Source organism: Elephas maximus, chromosome 1 (genome assembly GCF_024166365.1).
Source record: "Elephas maximus indicus isolate mEleMax1 chromosome 1, mEleMax1 primary haplotype, whole genome shotgun sequence".
Lineage (NCBI taxonomy): Eukaryota > Metazoa > Chordata > Mammalia > Proboscidea > Elephantidae > Elephas > Elephas maximus.
Window position 1 is genome coordinate 228,617,250 of NC_064819.1, and position 15,438 is coordinate 228,632,687.

Genomic DNA, 15,438 nt, shown 5'->3' on the forward strand with positions numbered 1-15,438 from the left:
GAGTCGGTAACGACTCAAGAGCAACGGACAATGGGTTAGGGATGCTCTGAAACTTGCTCTTGAACTTACGGTAGCAAAGACAAAAGGAAGAAATGATGAAGCAAAAAAGCTGAGTAGCAGATTTCCAAAGGTGGCTCGAGAAGACAAAATAATGTATTATGACATGTGCAAAGATCTAGAGTTAGAAAACCAAAAGGGAAGAACACCCCCCGCATTTCTCAAGCTAAAAGAAGTGTATAGAAAATTCAAGCCTCGACATGCAATATTGAAGGACACTAAGGAAAAAATATTAGACACAGGAAGCATCAAAAGATGATGGAAGGAATACAGAGTCACTGTACCAAAAAGAATTGATGTTCAACCATTTCAGGAAGTATTATATTATCAAGAACTGACGGTACTGAAGGAAAAAGTCCAAGCAGCAATGAAGGCATTGGTGAAAAACAAGACACCAGGAATTGACAGAATACCAACTGAGATGTTTCAACAAACAGATTCAGTACTGGCAGTGCTCAGTCATCCATGCCACGAAATTTGGAAGACAGCTACCTGGCCAAACAACTGGTACAGATCCAAATCTGTGCCCATTCTAAAGAAAGGCGATCCAACCAAATTCGGAAATTATTGAACAATATCATTAAGGCTGCTCACAAGTAAAAGTTTGTTGAAGATCATTCAAAAGTAGTTGCAGCACTACATCAACAGGGAGCTGCCAGAAATTCAAACCGGATTCAGAAGAGGACATGGAACAAGGGATATCAACGTTGATGTCAGATCCTGGCTGGAAGCAGAGAATACCAGAAAGCTGTTTACCTGTGTTCTATTACCTATTCAAAGGCATGACTGCATGGACCGTAACAAATTATGGATAACATTGCAAAGAATGGGAATTCCAGAACACTTAATTGTGCTCATGAGGAACCTGTACATAGACCAAAAGGGAGTCATTCAAATAAAACAAGGAGATACTGAGTAGTTTAAAGTCAAGAAAGGTGTGCCTCAGGGTTGTATCCTTTCGTCAAATTTATTCAATCTGTATGCTGAGCACATAATTCAAGAAGGTGGACTACGTGAAAAAGAATGCAGCATCCGGACTGGGGGGAGACTGATTAACAACCTGCATCATGCAGATGACGCAGCTTTGCTTGCTGAAAATAAAGATGACTTGAAGCACTTACTGATGAAGATCAAAGACCACAGCCCTCGGTATGGATTGCACCTCAACATAAAGACAACAAAAATCTTCACAACTGGACCAATGAGCAACATCATGATAAACAGAAAAGATTGAAGTTGTCAAGGATTTCATTTTACTTGGATTCACAATCAACACACAAGGAAGCAGCAGTCAAGAAATCAAAAGACACACTGCATTGGGCAAATCTGCTGCAAAGGACCTCTTTAAAGTATTAAAAAGTGAAGATGTCACTTTAACGGCTAAGGTGTGCCTGACCCCAAGCCATGGTGTTTTTAATTGCCTCACATGCACGTGAAAGCTGGACAGTAAATAAGGAAGACCGAAGAAGAATTGACGCCTTTGAATTGTGGTGTTGGCAAAGAATACTGACTATACAATGGACTGCCAGAGGCACGAACAAACCTGTCTTGGAAGAAGTACAACCAGAATGCTCAGGAGAAGCAAGGACGACAAGTCTATGTCTCATATACTTTGGACATGTTGTCAGGAGGGATCAGTCCCCGGAGAAGGACATCATGCTTGGTAAATTAGAGGGTCGTTGAAAAAGAGGAAGACCTTAACAATGGATTGACACAGTGGCTGCAACAATGGGCTCAAGCATAGCAATGATTGTGGAGGATGACACAGGACCAGGCAGTGTTTTGTTCTGTTGTACAAAGGGTTGCTGTGAGTTGGAACTGACTGGACTGCACTTAACAACAACACAGATGCATAAAAAAAACAGTGACTATCGAGTGTACTCTAACTCATGGCAACCCCACGTGTGTCAGGGTAGAACTGTACTCCATGGGACTTTATGGGTAGTGCAAACCGTTAACACAGTCAACTGCTAATTGAAAGGCTGGAGGTTCAAGTCCATCCAGAGGCACCTCAGAAGAAAGGCCTGGCAAACTACTTCTGAAAAATCAGCCATTCAAAACCCTATGAAACGCAGTTCTACTCTGACATATATGGGGTCACCATGAGTTGGTGTCAACTCAAGGGCAAGTGGTGATAGCAGTGGAGGGATGAATAGTTGAGTGAGAAAACCATAAAAACATGCAAGGAAGTCAGGACAGTGATTAATTTTGGAGGGATCAGACTGGTTGAGATGAGATACGTGGAGCAACCTCTGGCATCTGGCAAAGTTCTATTTCCTGCCTTGAGTGGTGTTTACAAGGGTGTTTGTTCATCTTAGAAAACTCCAATCAGCTGTACATTTCTTTTGTGTGGTTTTCCATCCATGTTTCATTTTACAATGAACAAGGTTAAAAGAAAACAGTAATCCTAGCAAGAAGATACAAATACTATTCTTCTGTAAAAGGGTATGTGTCTTTGAGTCAGACTGGGTGAATTTAAGTCCTGATTTGCCACTCTCTGAGCCTCAGTTTCTACTTCAAAAAATGGTAATAATAGAACCTTAAAGTGCCAGCTACCTAATAAAAACCAAAACAAAACAAAACCCATTGCTGGAGACTTGATTCCAATTCATAGCAACTCTATCAGACAGAATGGAACTCCCCATAGTGTTTCCAAGGAGTGCCTGGTGGATTCAAACTGCCAACCTTTTGGTTGGCAGCTGTCTAATAGGCACTCAATAATACTAGTTTCATTATTGTTTTCCGTTTCTGCTCTTCTTTCCTTCTTCTTGTTAAGTGTTTGCTGGAATGGCTGTTGTTGTTGTGTGCCGTCAAGTCAATTCCAACTCATAATGACCCCATATGACGGAGTGGAACTGCCCCATAGGGTTTTCTAGGCTGAAATTCTTACTGGAGCAAATAGCCATGTCTTTCTCCCAAGCTGCTGCATGGGTTTGAACTGCTGACCTTTTGCCTAGCGGCCAAGTGCTTAACCATGGCGCCGCCAGCACTCCTTGCTGGAATGATTAGCATGATGAAACCATGTAGGGTTGGTTGGTGAGAAATTTGGGATTCAGGGAGGAGTCTAGAGCAGAGTTGTGTGTGATTTTTTTGTGTGTTTGTTGAAAATTTACTAACAAAACCTTCGCTAATTCAACAACTGCCACATGTACAATTCAGTGACATTGATTACATTCTTCATGTTGTATAAACTTTATCATTATCCTTTTCTGAATTGGTACACCACCATTAATACAAACTCAATGCTCCCCAAGCAAAACCCCTCCTTCCACCTCCTGCCCATCCCTGGTAACTACTAATAATCTTTGTTTACTATATATTTGCTTACATCATATAAGTGAGATCATACAGTATTTGTACTTTTGTGACTAATTTATTTCACTCAGCATGTTTTCAAGGTTTACCTATATTTGGCATGCATCAGAACTTCATTCTTTTTATGGCTGAGTAAATTGTGTGTGTAGTTTATCCATTTGGTTTATCCATTCATCTGCTGATGGACATTTTTTAACAGGATTTTTAAAACGGAAGAGGCGGTATATTAACAAAGAACGCGAGTGGCAACCCGGGTGGGAGTTGGGGGGCATAGAGTAAAGAGTGGTCGAGTTAGATAAGTGGAAGTCAGGAAGTGGGTTTGCCCGGAAGAGGTGACTAAGGTAGAGTTGGCCACCCCAAATATCCGTTAAGGATGGAGACAACATGCATGAATGAAGTAGCTTCAGCGTGTGTAAACATTACCAGCACAAGTACAGTGATAAATGGTGACTGACACTCAACCTCAGTGAAACAACAGGGACTAGGTGGGGATTGTAAAACTTATGTAAGCCCATGTTTGAGGACATTGGTGGTTCAGTGGTAGAATTCTCTCCTTCCACGCAGGAGACCCAGGTTTAATTCCCAGCCAATCCGTAAGTGGAGGCTTGTGTGTTACTATGATGCTGAACAGGTTTCAGCGGAGCTTCCAGACTAAGACAGACTAGGAAGAAGGGCCTGGTGATCTACTTTTGGCCAGTGAAAACCCTATGGATCACAACAGTCCAGTCCACAACTGAACACGGGGATGGCGCAGGAACAGACAGCGTACCATTCTGTTATGCACGGGATTGCACAACACCATTGAGTCCTTACTGTGTGCCAGGGGGTACAAACTACTATTGGCCCCATTTTACGGAAGAAAAACTGAAATAAGAGAGGTTAAGTAGCTTGAACAAGCTCACACCACCAGTAAATGCCAAAGGCAAGATTTAAACCTGTGTTCCCTGGCACCAAGAGTATAAAGCACTCTTCTGCTAACCAAAAGGTTGGAGGTTCGAGTCCACCCAGAGGGGCCTCAGAAGAAAAATCTGGCAATCTACTTCAGAAAAACCTGCCACTGAATACCTGTGGAGCACAGGTCTACTCTGACACTCATGGGGCCACCATGAGTGAGTGTTGACTTGATGGCCATCGGTATAATGGCTTCTCTGTCACCAAAGCCCCATGCTCGGTACTCTGATATAGCTGCTAACTCACGCTGTTTTTCTGGTTCTTCTCAATTTGTTTCCAAGAAGATAAAAAATGCCATTTAGACGTTGTTACATGGAAGCACCTGAACCTGAGTGGACCCAACCACCCACCCCAAATCCAACTGAGGTGCTGAGGCAGAGTGGCCACAGGTGCCCACCTGCAAGAGAAAGAGAAGAATGTGGAACTGGAGAACTGGGTTCAAATCCCAGCTCCAGCACTTACTAGCTGTAACTTAGGCAAGTGGCTTAATCTCTCTGATTCTGTTGTCTCGTGAAAAATAGAAGTCTAAAGAACCCAACTCCACAAAGATTGTTGGGAAGATAAAATAAGATAAAGAGTATACAACAGCCTACGAATGCTCCAAGTTCATCCCCCTCGCCCCACACTCCCCACTACATGCTTCAACTTCATCTTCACAACAGGGCCATCCTGACTGCAGTCATTTCTGAGCATGAGGCCAGTGTTAGATTTTCTCTGGTTTTACTCTTTTTAAAGCATTCATACATCACACCAGGCTCAACATATTTGAGATTCATCCACACAGCATTTCCAAAATTGGTCCAAAGTCTCCATCTAAATCTGTCCTGGAAAGAGTCTCACACCCCACATAAGTAAGTCATGGTCACAAGAAGGCACAGAATGTTACAGACTCCCCCAAATGTGTCTCAAGATGGTCCCTTTCAACACGAAGATGGAGCTCATTCAAAAAGGGACCCCTGCCTTCTCCAGCAAAACAAGAAAAAGACAGAGAGAGAGACCTCAGCCATGCAGTCACCTCCCTTGGCTTCCTTTCTGTCTGGGCACAGGAGGAATCCAGGAAAGCAAAGCATGTCTTTGTTCTGCACCCAGCACCCAGCCTGAGAAAAGCGGCGGCTGAGGCTGAGTAGCTCATCTCCACCTGCCCTGCCCAGTGCCCAGATGGCACTCAGCCCTGGTGCCCAGCCCATGCCTGCCGCTTTCAGACCTGACTTCCTGGGGGCAGATGTCCTTAGATTTCTCCACCTGAGCGAAAAGAAAGGGGAACGTAAAATGGTGCTTAAGGTGTCTCTCTGTCTTACCAAAAGCCTTTGTAGGAGGCTATTAACTTCAAAGGAAAACTAAAATTATCCTCCCTGCTTCATTCCCTGTGACTATTAGAGAAGGCTGGCCTGGGTTTGTCTGCTGTCGGAGGCTTCCGGAAGGGTGGCGGAGGTCACAGCTCCTGTCCCTGGGTGCCAGCTGACTTATAATCCACTCTAGAATCTCAAGTCTTTTTTTCCAGAGACATATGGGTTCGGTGGATAAAAACATAATTACTATGCAGGCTTCTTATAGGTAAAGAGTTGGAACAAAAGAAACAGAGCTTAATAATTATACTAACATTTTAGCTTCTCCAGTCTTCAAACTGCCAAACTCTATACCGTAATGAGAACATTTTGAAGCCAGACAAAACCTCCTCTCAAACTCTACTATTTGTTATCCACAAAGTAAGTTTTAAAACATTTAAACAACAAATTTATTCGAATTCCCATACAAATTTAACTGAGAAAGGGTATTCACTTGTCACTTCCCCACCCTTCCATTTACATCTGGGTGTAAATTTAAGTGCTGGTTTTTTTTAAATAAATTCACAAGGGAAGTGCTGGTTTGGGGTCTGCTTTACCTTAAAGGGGGTACTCAGTCCTTGCGTAGCCACATTTCACCTCTACGCAATAGTCACCTGAGGATTTTAACACCAGTGATTTGACCTCCTAACTCCTCAACAGCAGTGACTCAGGTACACCACTGCCCTCTCTTCCCCTCCTCTCTTTCCTTCTCCACCTCCTCCTCCTCCTCCTTCCCTCTCTCTCTCAAACCACTGTTTTCATCACATTCTCAAATCTCCCCAGTAGTTCTTGGACTTGGCTGTTTCTCATAGAAGTCACCTCCAAACAACCTTGGTTACAGTGTACACACTGCTATCACCCCTCCAGGGGTCACAATATGTCACTAGTCTCCTTGCTTCCCTGGCCTGGTGGGAAGCAGAGGGGCCTCGGGGCTGACGCTCTCAGAGGCCTGCCCTGAAGAGTTCCCAACTGGAGGATGGTGGTAGAAGTATTCGTGCACCCCACAAATGAGCCCCTCAAAGTTTTGGCAGAGAGATGAATCCAAGAGGGGTGCGCAGTGAGGCCCACGCAATGGCCACCCACAGCTTGCTGAGGTGGTGTGAGCCTTCTGACCTGTTGTAAGGAGGCCCATCGTTAGGTTTTCCAACAGACCCTTTGTTGCCCCGGAGAACCTAAAGGGTCCATGTAAAGGTGAGTTCAGAGTACATTAACACATGACTGGCTCTCCTGTCCGCCAACATTCTGGCAGGACGCTCTAACAGCCAGTTTCCTTCACTTCTGGGGATGCTTTTCTTGTTTGTGTGTGTTCACATCTGGACCTCCAACCTGAACAAGCTGTCCTGGCACTTTACATCCACTGCGATCAGCAGCATTATCCCTAAGGCAAAGGGAAAGGAAGGAGACCCTGGGTGGTACAAACGGTTAAGGAGCTAGGCTGCCAACCAAAAGGTTGGAGGTTCACGTACACCCAGAGCCACCTCAGAAGAAAAGCCTGGCAATCTACTTCAGGAAAAAAAAAATCAGCCATTGAAAACTACAGGGCACGGTTCAACTTTGACATGCAGTGTCATGGGGTCATCATGAATCGGCATCGGCTGACGGCAAGTAGTGCCGGTTTTTTGGTGAGAATGGTCAGTTTCTGCCTATAGTTCAAGCAAACCATCCTGAAGAACAACAATGTGACTTGTATTGCACCAGTAAACATCCCAGGCAGCTACAACCTTCTCTGTGTATCACTGCCTGGATTTGCTCCACCGAGCCTGCCAGCCTAGGTCCTTTAAGGTAAGCCAACACTGTGCTGAATTACGGTGAAATCCACGCCATCTCTCTGCTCCTTGACATTTCTGTACTATATATTAATGAGGTGTGTCCAATTGAAAACTCAAAACCAAATATATTCGTTAACAACCTAAAAATAGATCCTTCCCTACATGATTTTAAAGCCTTTAGGCTCTTCCTCCTATGTTGATTATCTTGGTTTTGCTATAATAAAAGCATGAAAAATAATCTTTTAAGGTTAATAGCTTTGAACAATTAATATAAATAATCACACACACACTGATATTTTCTGCGATATTAATTTCAAAACTGAGCATACTATTTTGCTGAACCAGAGTTCTAGGTTGACTAGGAATTATTTTCTCATTTCATGTATGGAAGTGAATCTGTGATATTAATCCTGCCATTTACCATCTTAGATCAGTAGTTGTACAGCCACTTTGCTTCCGTTGGCACTAATGTGGTTAAATGGTCATGTTTGCATGAGGCTAAGGGAGCCCTCATGGAGCAATGGTTAAGTGCTCCTTCTAACTGAAATGTTGGCAGCTCAAACCCACCCAGCAACTCCAAAGGAGAAAGACCTGGTAATCTGGTCCCATAAAGATTATAGCCTAGGATACCCTATGGGGCAGTTCTACTCTGTTACATGGGGTCGCTGTGAGTCTAAATCAACTCGATGGTACCCAACAACAACATGAGGTTGAGAAGCCCAGTCATGCTTTAGCCCTTGACCAAAAAATAACCTTTCCTTCCTTAAGCTATGACACTCAATAAATGTTCGTGGTGCTTGAAGACAGGGTGCTATTCTGATTTTTTAGGGCCTAGCACTGGTGTTGGTGAAGAATATTGAATATATTATGGACTGCCAAAAGAACAAACAAATCCGTCTTGGAAGAAGTACAGCCAGAATGCTCCTTGGAAGCAAGGATGGCGAGACTTCGTCTAATATACTTTACACATTACCAGGAGGGACCAGTCCCTGGAGAAGAACATCATTCTTGGTAAAGTAGAGGGTCAGCAAAAAAGAGAAAGACCCTCAAGGAGATGAACTGACACGGTGGCTACAACAATGGTTTCAAACATAACAACAATTGTGAGGGTGGTACAGGACTGCGCAGTGTTTCATTCTGTTGTTGGTAGGGTCACTATGAGTCAGAACCAACTCGACGGCACCTAACAACAACAACAGGGCCTAACATAGTGTCTGGCCCATAGTAGGTGTTCATGAATGTTGAATTAGAAATAGGCAGTATCTACATAGACAAGTACTCCCAACACATAGTCATCGCTACTCACCCCGCTGGGCTAATATTGTGTCATAGGCAGGACTTGCTATTTCCAGTTGCTTCTAAAACCATGGCGTAGTGGTTAAGAGTTCAGCTGCTAACCAAAAAGTCGGCAGTTCAAATCCACTGGGCGCTCTTTGGAAACCCTATGGGGCACTTAAGCTCTGTGCTACAGGGCCGCTATGGGTCGGAATCGACTCGACAGCAACAGGTTTGGTTTTGGTTTTGGTTTCTAAAACCATGATGAGGCAATTGGACTAGTACTTTGGTCCTGTGAATAAAGCCATGAACAAAGTCCCAGACCTGAGGACTAAAAACCCAGTGTTCCAAAGCCAGGGAAGCTGCTCTGAGCAACTGCCCCCAACACCTGACAGGTAGGCTGTGCTCCTGGACCAGGTTGAGATGAGAGGAATTGAGGAGCCACCTCCTCACCACAGACAGAGATAAGACACAGGCAGTCAGCACCAGAGTGTGCGCGGGAGGCGTTCAAGGCCTTAGAGGAGGTAGAGAACTTGAGAAGCCTTGGTTCTCCTACTTCAAACATCCTACAGTGTCAGTGAGACTTGGAGAGAGCTTAGGTGTGCTCAGCAAGTACTTGTTGGCAGCTACCCTCCAGTCAGCCCCCAACTCATGGCAACCCCACGCACAACAGGGACAAATGCTGCCTAGACCTACGCCATCCGCGTGCCCAGGTGCAGATCAGACTGCTGTGATCCATAGGGTTTTCACTGGCTGACTTTTGGAAGCAGATCACCAGACCTTCCTTCCTAGCCTGTCTCAGTCTGGAAGCTTCACTGAAACCTGTTCAGCACAGAGCAACACGCAAGCCTCTACAGACAGATGGGTGGTGGTCGCACGTGAGGCACACTGGCCGGAATCAAACCAGGTCTTCTGCGTGGAAGGGAGAATCCTACCACTGAACCCCCACTGCCCCTTAGTAAGTACTCAGGAACTGATCAAGAACCGCCAAGGCTGCCCTACTCCAGAGGGTAATATTCCAGAAAAGCTTTGTCAATTCCTTGTTTTCCTTAACAGTCTGAGGTTTCATTTATAGCTCAACAGTTATAATTGAATTCATAATTATTAGGTTTGATCCTGCCGGCAGTCAGGATAAGTAACATATATTCTTGAGAGTAAAATGGGATAAACAAATTATTTTCAGGTAACATTCCATAATCCTTTTTATTTTTGGAGATATAAATGTTTTTATGTTCAATATTGCAAAAAAAATAATGTTTCTGAATCCTAATACACTAAATACATTAGTATTTAATAACTAATGCATTAAAATATAAGCACTAGTATATAAGTACTTTAATTTATTCCATGTCTGATAGACCATCCATTTTTTATCCCTATTAATCCATATTTTCTCTAGGGCAATGCAAATAATAAAGGAATAAAATCTCTAAAGACTATTCTTGTGCAGTATAACCATTTTTCCTAACCATATTAGGATTACAACCCTCAGAATATTTTCTATCACATGAGGTCCAAGTCATATTAAAAAGAAGAAAAGAGGAGGAGGAAAAGAAGCCACCTTTGTCAATGTAAAATATAGTTTGTAGTCTTTTCTGCACATAAAAAAGCTTGTGTTTTTATTTTCAAACTTGAAAAATGATTTTTTAAATAAGTGTTGCCATTTGGACATGTTATCAGGAAGAACCAGTCCCTGGAGAAGGATATCATACTTGGTAGAGTACAGGGTCAGCAAAAAAGAGGAAGACCCACAATGAGGTGGATTGACACAGTGGCTGCAACAATGGGCTCAAGCATAGCAACAATTATGAGGACGACACAGGACCTGGCAGTGTTTTGTTCTGTTGTGCACAGGGTCGCTATGAGTCAGAACTAACTCAGTGGCATCTAACAACAACGACAGGGCCGAGCACAACGTCTGGCCCATAGAAGGTGTTCATGGATGTTGAATTAGACATAGGCAGCACCTACGTGGACAAATGCTCCCAACAGTCACTCCCACTCACCCCAGCTGGGCTAATACTGTGCCACAGGCAGGACTTGCATTCCCAGTTGCTTCCAGAACTATGACGAAGCAATTGGACTGGTACGCTGACTCATGGTGACCTTATATACAACAGAACAATACATTGCCTATTCCTGCACTATCTTCATGACTGTTGGCATGTTTGAGCCCATTGTTGTGGCTACTGTGTCAATCCATCTCATTGAGGGTTTCCCTCATTTTTATTAACCCTCTGTGTATCAAACACTGGTTAAGGCTGGCAGCTAACCAAAAGGTCGGCAATTCAAATCCACCAGCCATACTTGGAAACCCTCTGGGGCAGCTCTACTCTGTCCTGTAGGGTCGCTATGAGTCGGAATCAACTCTACAGCAGCAGGTTTTGTCTCGGTTTATATATATATACAAGTGGAGTAGATAAATTAGAGTGATTTGCAAATAATATCATTATACACCTAAAAATACCACAACATATCAAATTCTGAGATCTAGTAACAGCATTCTACAGGGTTGTTAAGATAAGTACACAATACTCAATAACTTTTGTGTATGCCAGCAATAAACAGAGCTTATAAAGGAAATAGAAAAAAAAACATTCACAATTTTAACAACAACAAAAAAAAAATCCTAGAAATAATGTTAACAAAACTCTCCTGATAAACATAAAAGAAGACTTGAATGGGCAGAGCGATCACAGTGGGTCTGAGAGTGTTCCTGTGATAGAAGACAGAAGCAGTGCTCCTGCCAGCTCTTCTAAACTTAATTTTTACCTATCATAATCAAAATCAAAATGTCAATGGGATGCAGGAATTAAACGATTCAAAATTATATCTGAAAAAATAAAATGTACAAATGGCCAGGTACAAGTTGAAGGAGAGTAATGAGATGAATTTTGCTCTGCCAGATATTAAAATATATTTTAAAGCTAATTAAAACAGTACAATCCTGGCACAATAATCACTCTGAAGATCAATGGAGAAGAAATGGGCCCTGAAACAGACCCTACTATATATTTGAAGTTATTGTATGATAAAGAAATCATTGCAAATAAAAAGGACTATCCAAAACTATTCAAAAACTTTTATTGAGAAGATTGGCTATTTGGGGGAAAAAAAAATTAAGTTAGAGCTGTAGTTCAAATTTGCACCAACATAAAATCCAGGTATACAAAAGAGTTAAAGGAAAAAGACAGAGAGAGAAGGGGCAGAGGAGAAAAAGAGGTTGAGGAAGAAGAAGAAAGAGAAGAGAAAGGAAGGGAAGGAAAAAGAAGGGGGAAAAGAAAAGGAACAGGAAGAAAGAACAGAAAAGAGGGAGAAGAGAAGAAAGAAAAGTCACAAATATTTTTTAAGGGAACTCAAGATATGGGTGGACTTTTAAAGCATAAAAGCAACCAAACCAAAACCAAACCCACCACCGTCGAGCCAATTCCGACTCATAGTGACCCTGTCAGACAGAGTAGGACTACCTCATAAGGTTTCCAAGGCTGTAATCTTTATGGAAGCAGACTGCAACATCTTCCTCCCACAAGGGAAGAAAAATTCATAAAAACAGATGCATAGATACGACGACATAAAAATTTTCACAAAACATTTTCAGCATTTTTTTAATTAAAAAAAAAAACTGTCAATCAACAACCAGGAAAAATATTTGCCATAATTCTGATAGATAAAAGGTACAGATACCTCACAAATCAGTAGGGAAACTATCAACACCCCATTAAAAAATATTCAAAGGAAATGAACAGGCAATTTATAGCATGAAAACACAAATTTGTAAAAGTCATACTCATTAATAATCAAAAATATGCAAAAATTCTAAATTGGTGTGCCATTTCTCCCTATCAAATTGGCAAAAATTAATTTGTTTTCAAATAAAATAATTTTAAATGCTGGCAAATGAACATGGCATACAATGGACATTCTCATACACTGCTGAAAAGGACGTAAGAGATACACCAAAAAAAATGGATACAGACTTTCCAAATAGCAACTTGGAAATATGCGTAGGGCTTTTTGCCCCAGTAATTACACTTCTGCAAATTTATCCTAAGAAAAAGATCAGAGATATAGGCAAAGATTTGTGTACAGGAATGTTAACTACAGCCTCGTCCATGGTGGTGAAAAATTGGACAAAACCAAAATGGCCAACAAAGGAGAAGGATTAAGTTTATTACGTCATATATTGACTATATAATGGAATAGGAGTCGTTCCTTAATAACAGAGTCATTAAAAACCATGTCTTATAATACTACATAATAGGTTGCTCAGAAAATGTCACACGATGCCAGGAACAACGTTTTTTATAAACACCAAATAGACAGACACAGATACACAAACACATACATTGGAAAGAAATACACCAAAAGGCAAACAATGGCTATTTCTGAGTATTTGGATCACGGATAACTTTAATTTTTTCCCAACAGTTTTCCATATTTCCTAAATTTTCTAAAATAAGTCCATGTTACGTTTAAAACACCGTTGTGAGTTAATAAACTATTCAGTGTTTCCTCTTACAGGCACTGTTCAAAGTATCTAGTATGTACTATCTCATTTAATTATCTCAGCTAATGCGTTAGTTAATGAATCCTGTCACTATCCCCATTCTACTGATTAAAACACTGAGGCCCAGGTAGGATAAGTAACTTATCCAAGATCACACAGTGGTAAACCCAGGACTCAAATTCAGGCCATGTGATTGCACCGCCTGCGCACTCAGCCATCAGTCTGAACCAGCGATTCTCAAACATTTTTGTCTTGGTCTCCTGTATACTCTTAAAAATTACTGAGGGCCCCAAAGAGCTTTGGTTTGTGAGGACTATCTCTATTGCTATGTGTATTGGTATTTGCCATATTAGAAATGTTTGAAACTTAGAAATATCTATTTAAAAATAACAATGACAAGCCCATTACATGTTAACATAAATAATGTATTTTTAATAAAAATGACTATATTTCCAAGAAAAAAAAAAATTATAGTGAGAAGAGTGGTATTATATTTTTGCAAATCTCTTAATGTCTAGCTAACAGGACACACCTGAATACTCATATCTGCTTCCGTATTTAATTTATTGCAATATTGCATGTCACGTAGTTTCTGGAAAATTCCACTGTAAATTCCTAAGAGAAAGAGAGTAAAAAAGGAAAATAACAGATTATGACAATGGTTTGGGTCTTGTGGGCCCCTGAAAGAGTCTTGGGGACCTTCAGGAATCCTTAAAACATACTGTGAAGATCCCTGGTCCATGCTGCCATTTTGAAAAAGAATAAATTTCTCCCATAGGAAAGCGAGAAGGATTGTGCTTTGATCCAATTCATTAGCTCAATGCAATATTATCTCCTAAGCCGCCACTCACCTCCAATCCACTGGCTGAGCTGCAACAGACATTTAGATCAGAACAGACTTCTGGAAGGCTGTTAGCATTAGACACATCAGATCAAAAGAGGCAGAAAGTAGAGATTGGTCGTGCCTGCAGAAAAAACTAGCTCCAAGGAACAAGGCCTGCTACAGACAATCAGAGGAAATTCATGTGCGACACCAAATCACTGTATTATGAGTAAGCCGTAACAAGTTTTTGGCTCATTCATTCAACCCACATTTATTGACCATGTGTTGTCCTACAAGGGAGCCCTGGTAGTGCAGTGGTTAAAGCACTCAGCTGCTAACCAAAAGGTTGGCCATTCGAACCCACCAGCTGCTCCACAGAAGGAAGATGTGGCAGTCTCCTTCTGTAAAGATTACAGCCTTGGAAACCCTATGGGGCAGCCCTACTCTGTCCTATAGGGTTGCTGTGAGCCAGAATCGACTTGATGACAACGGGTTTGGTTTTGGGTATAGAACTAGATGCTGAGGACACAAAGGAGAAAGGAAAACAATCTCTCGCTCATCACTGTATTCCTCGTATCATACACAGTGCCTCCCACATAACAGGAGATGATATTGCACTGGGCTAATGAACCAGCTCAAAGCGCAAGTCCTCTACCTCCCCTGCAGGCCAATGTGCTGATGCTACTCAAAGATATGAAGTGGTAAAGAATATTTCATGTACAGAGAACACTAGCTAGAGGTTCCCTGGTGGCACAGCGGTTAAGTGCTTGGCTGCTGACGAAAAGGTCTGTGGTTCGAACCTACCTGCAGCTCCACAGGAGAAAGGTGTCGCAGTCTGCTTCTGTAAAGATTTACAGCCTTGGAAACCCTATGGCGGCTGTTCTACCCTGTCCTGTAGGGTCTCTATGAATCAGAATCAACTCAATGGCAACAGGTTGAAGGAGCCCTGGTGGCGTAGTGGTTAAGCACTCAGTTGCTAACCAAAGGTTGGCAATTTGAACCCACCACCACTTCGTGGGCAAAAGATGTGGCAGACTGCTTCCATAAAGATTACAGCCTTGGAAACCCTATGGGGCAGTTCTACTCTGTCCTATTGAGTCACTATGAGTTGGAATCAACTCAACAGCAATGGGTTTGGTTGGTTTTTTTTTTCACCACTAGTTAACCAACTTATTCTTTTTCACAAAGGCAGTGTAGATCAGTGTCTTAGTCTGGGTTGTTCGGAGGAACGAAACCAGTGAGATACAGTGTGTGTGTGTATGTATTACACACATATATGTGTATATACGAGAAAGAGATTGATTTACTTCAGGGAAATAACTCAAATAATTGTGGGAGCTGGAAAGTTCCAAATTCATAGGTCAAGAGGTAGGCTGAAGACTTCTGCAGGCTCATGGAACCACAGAGGCTGGCAAA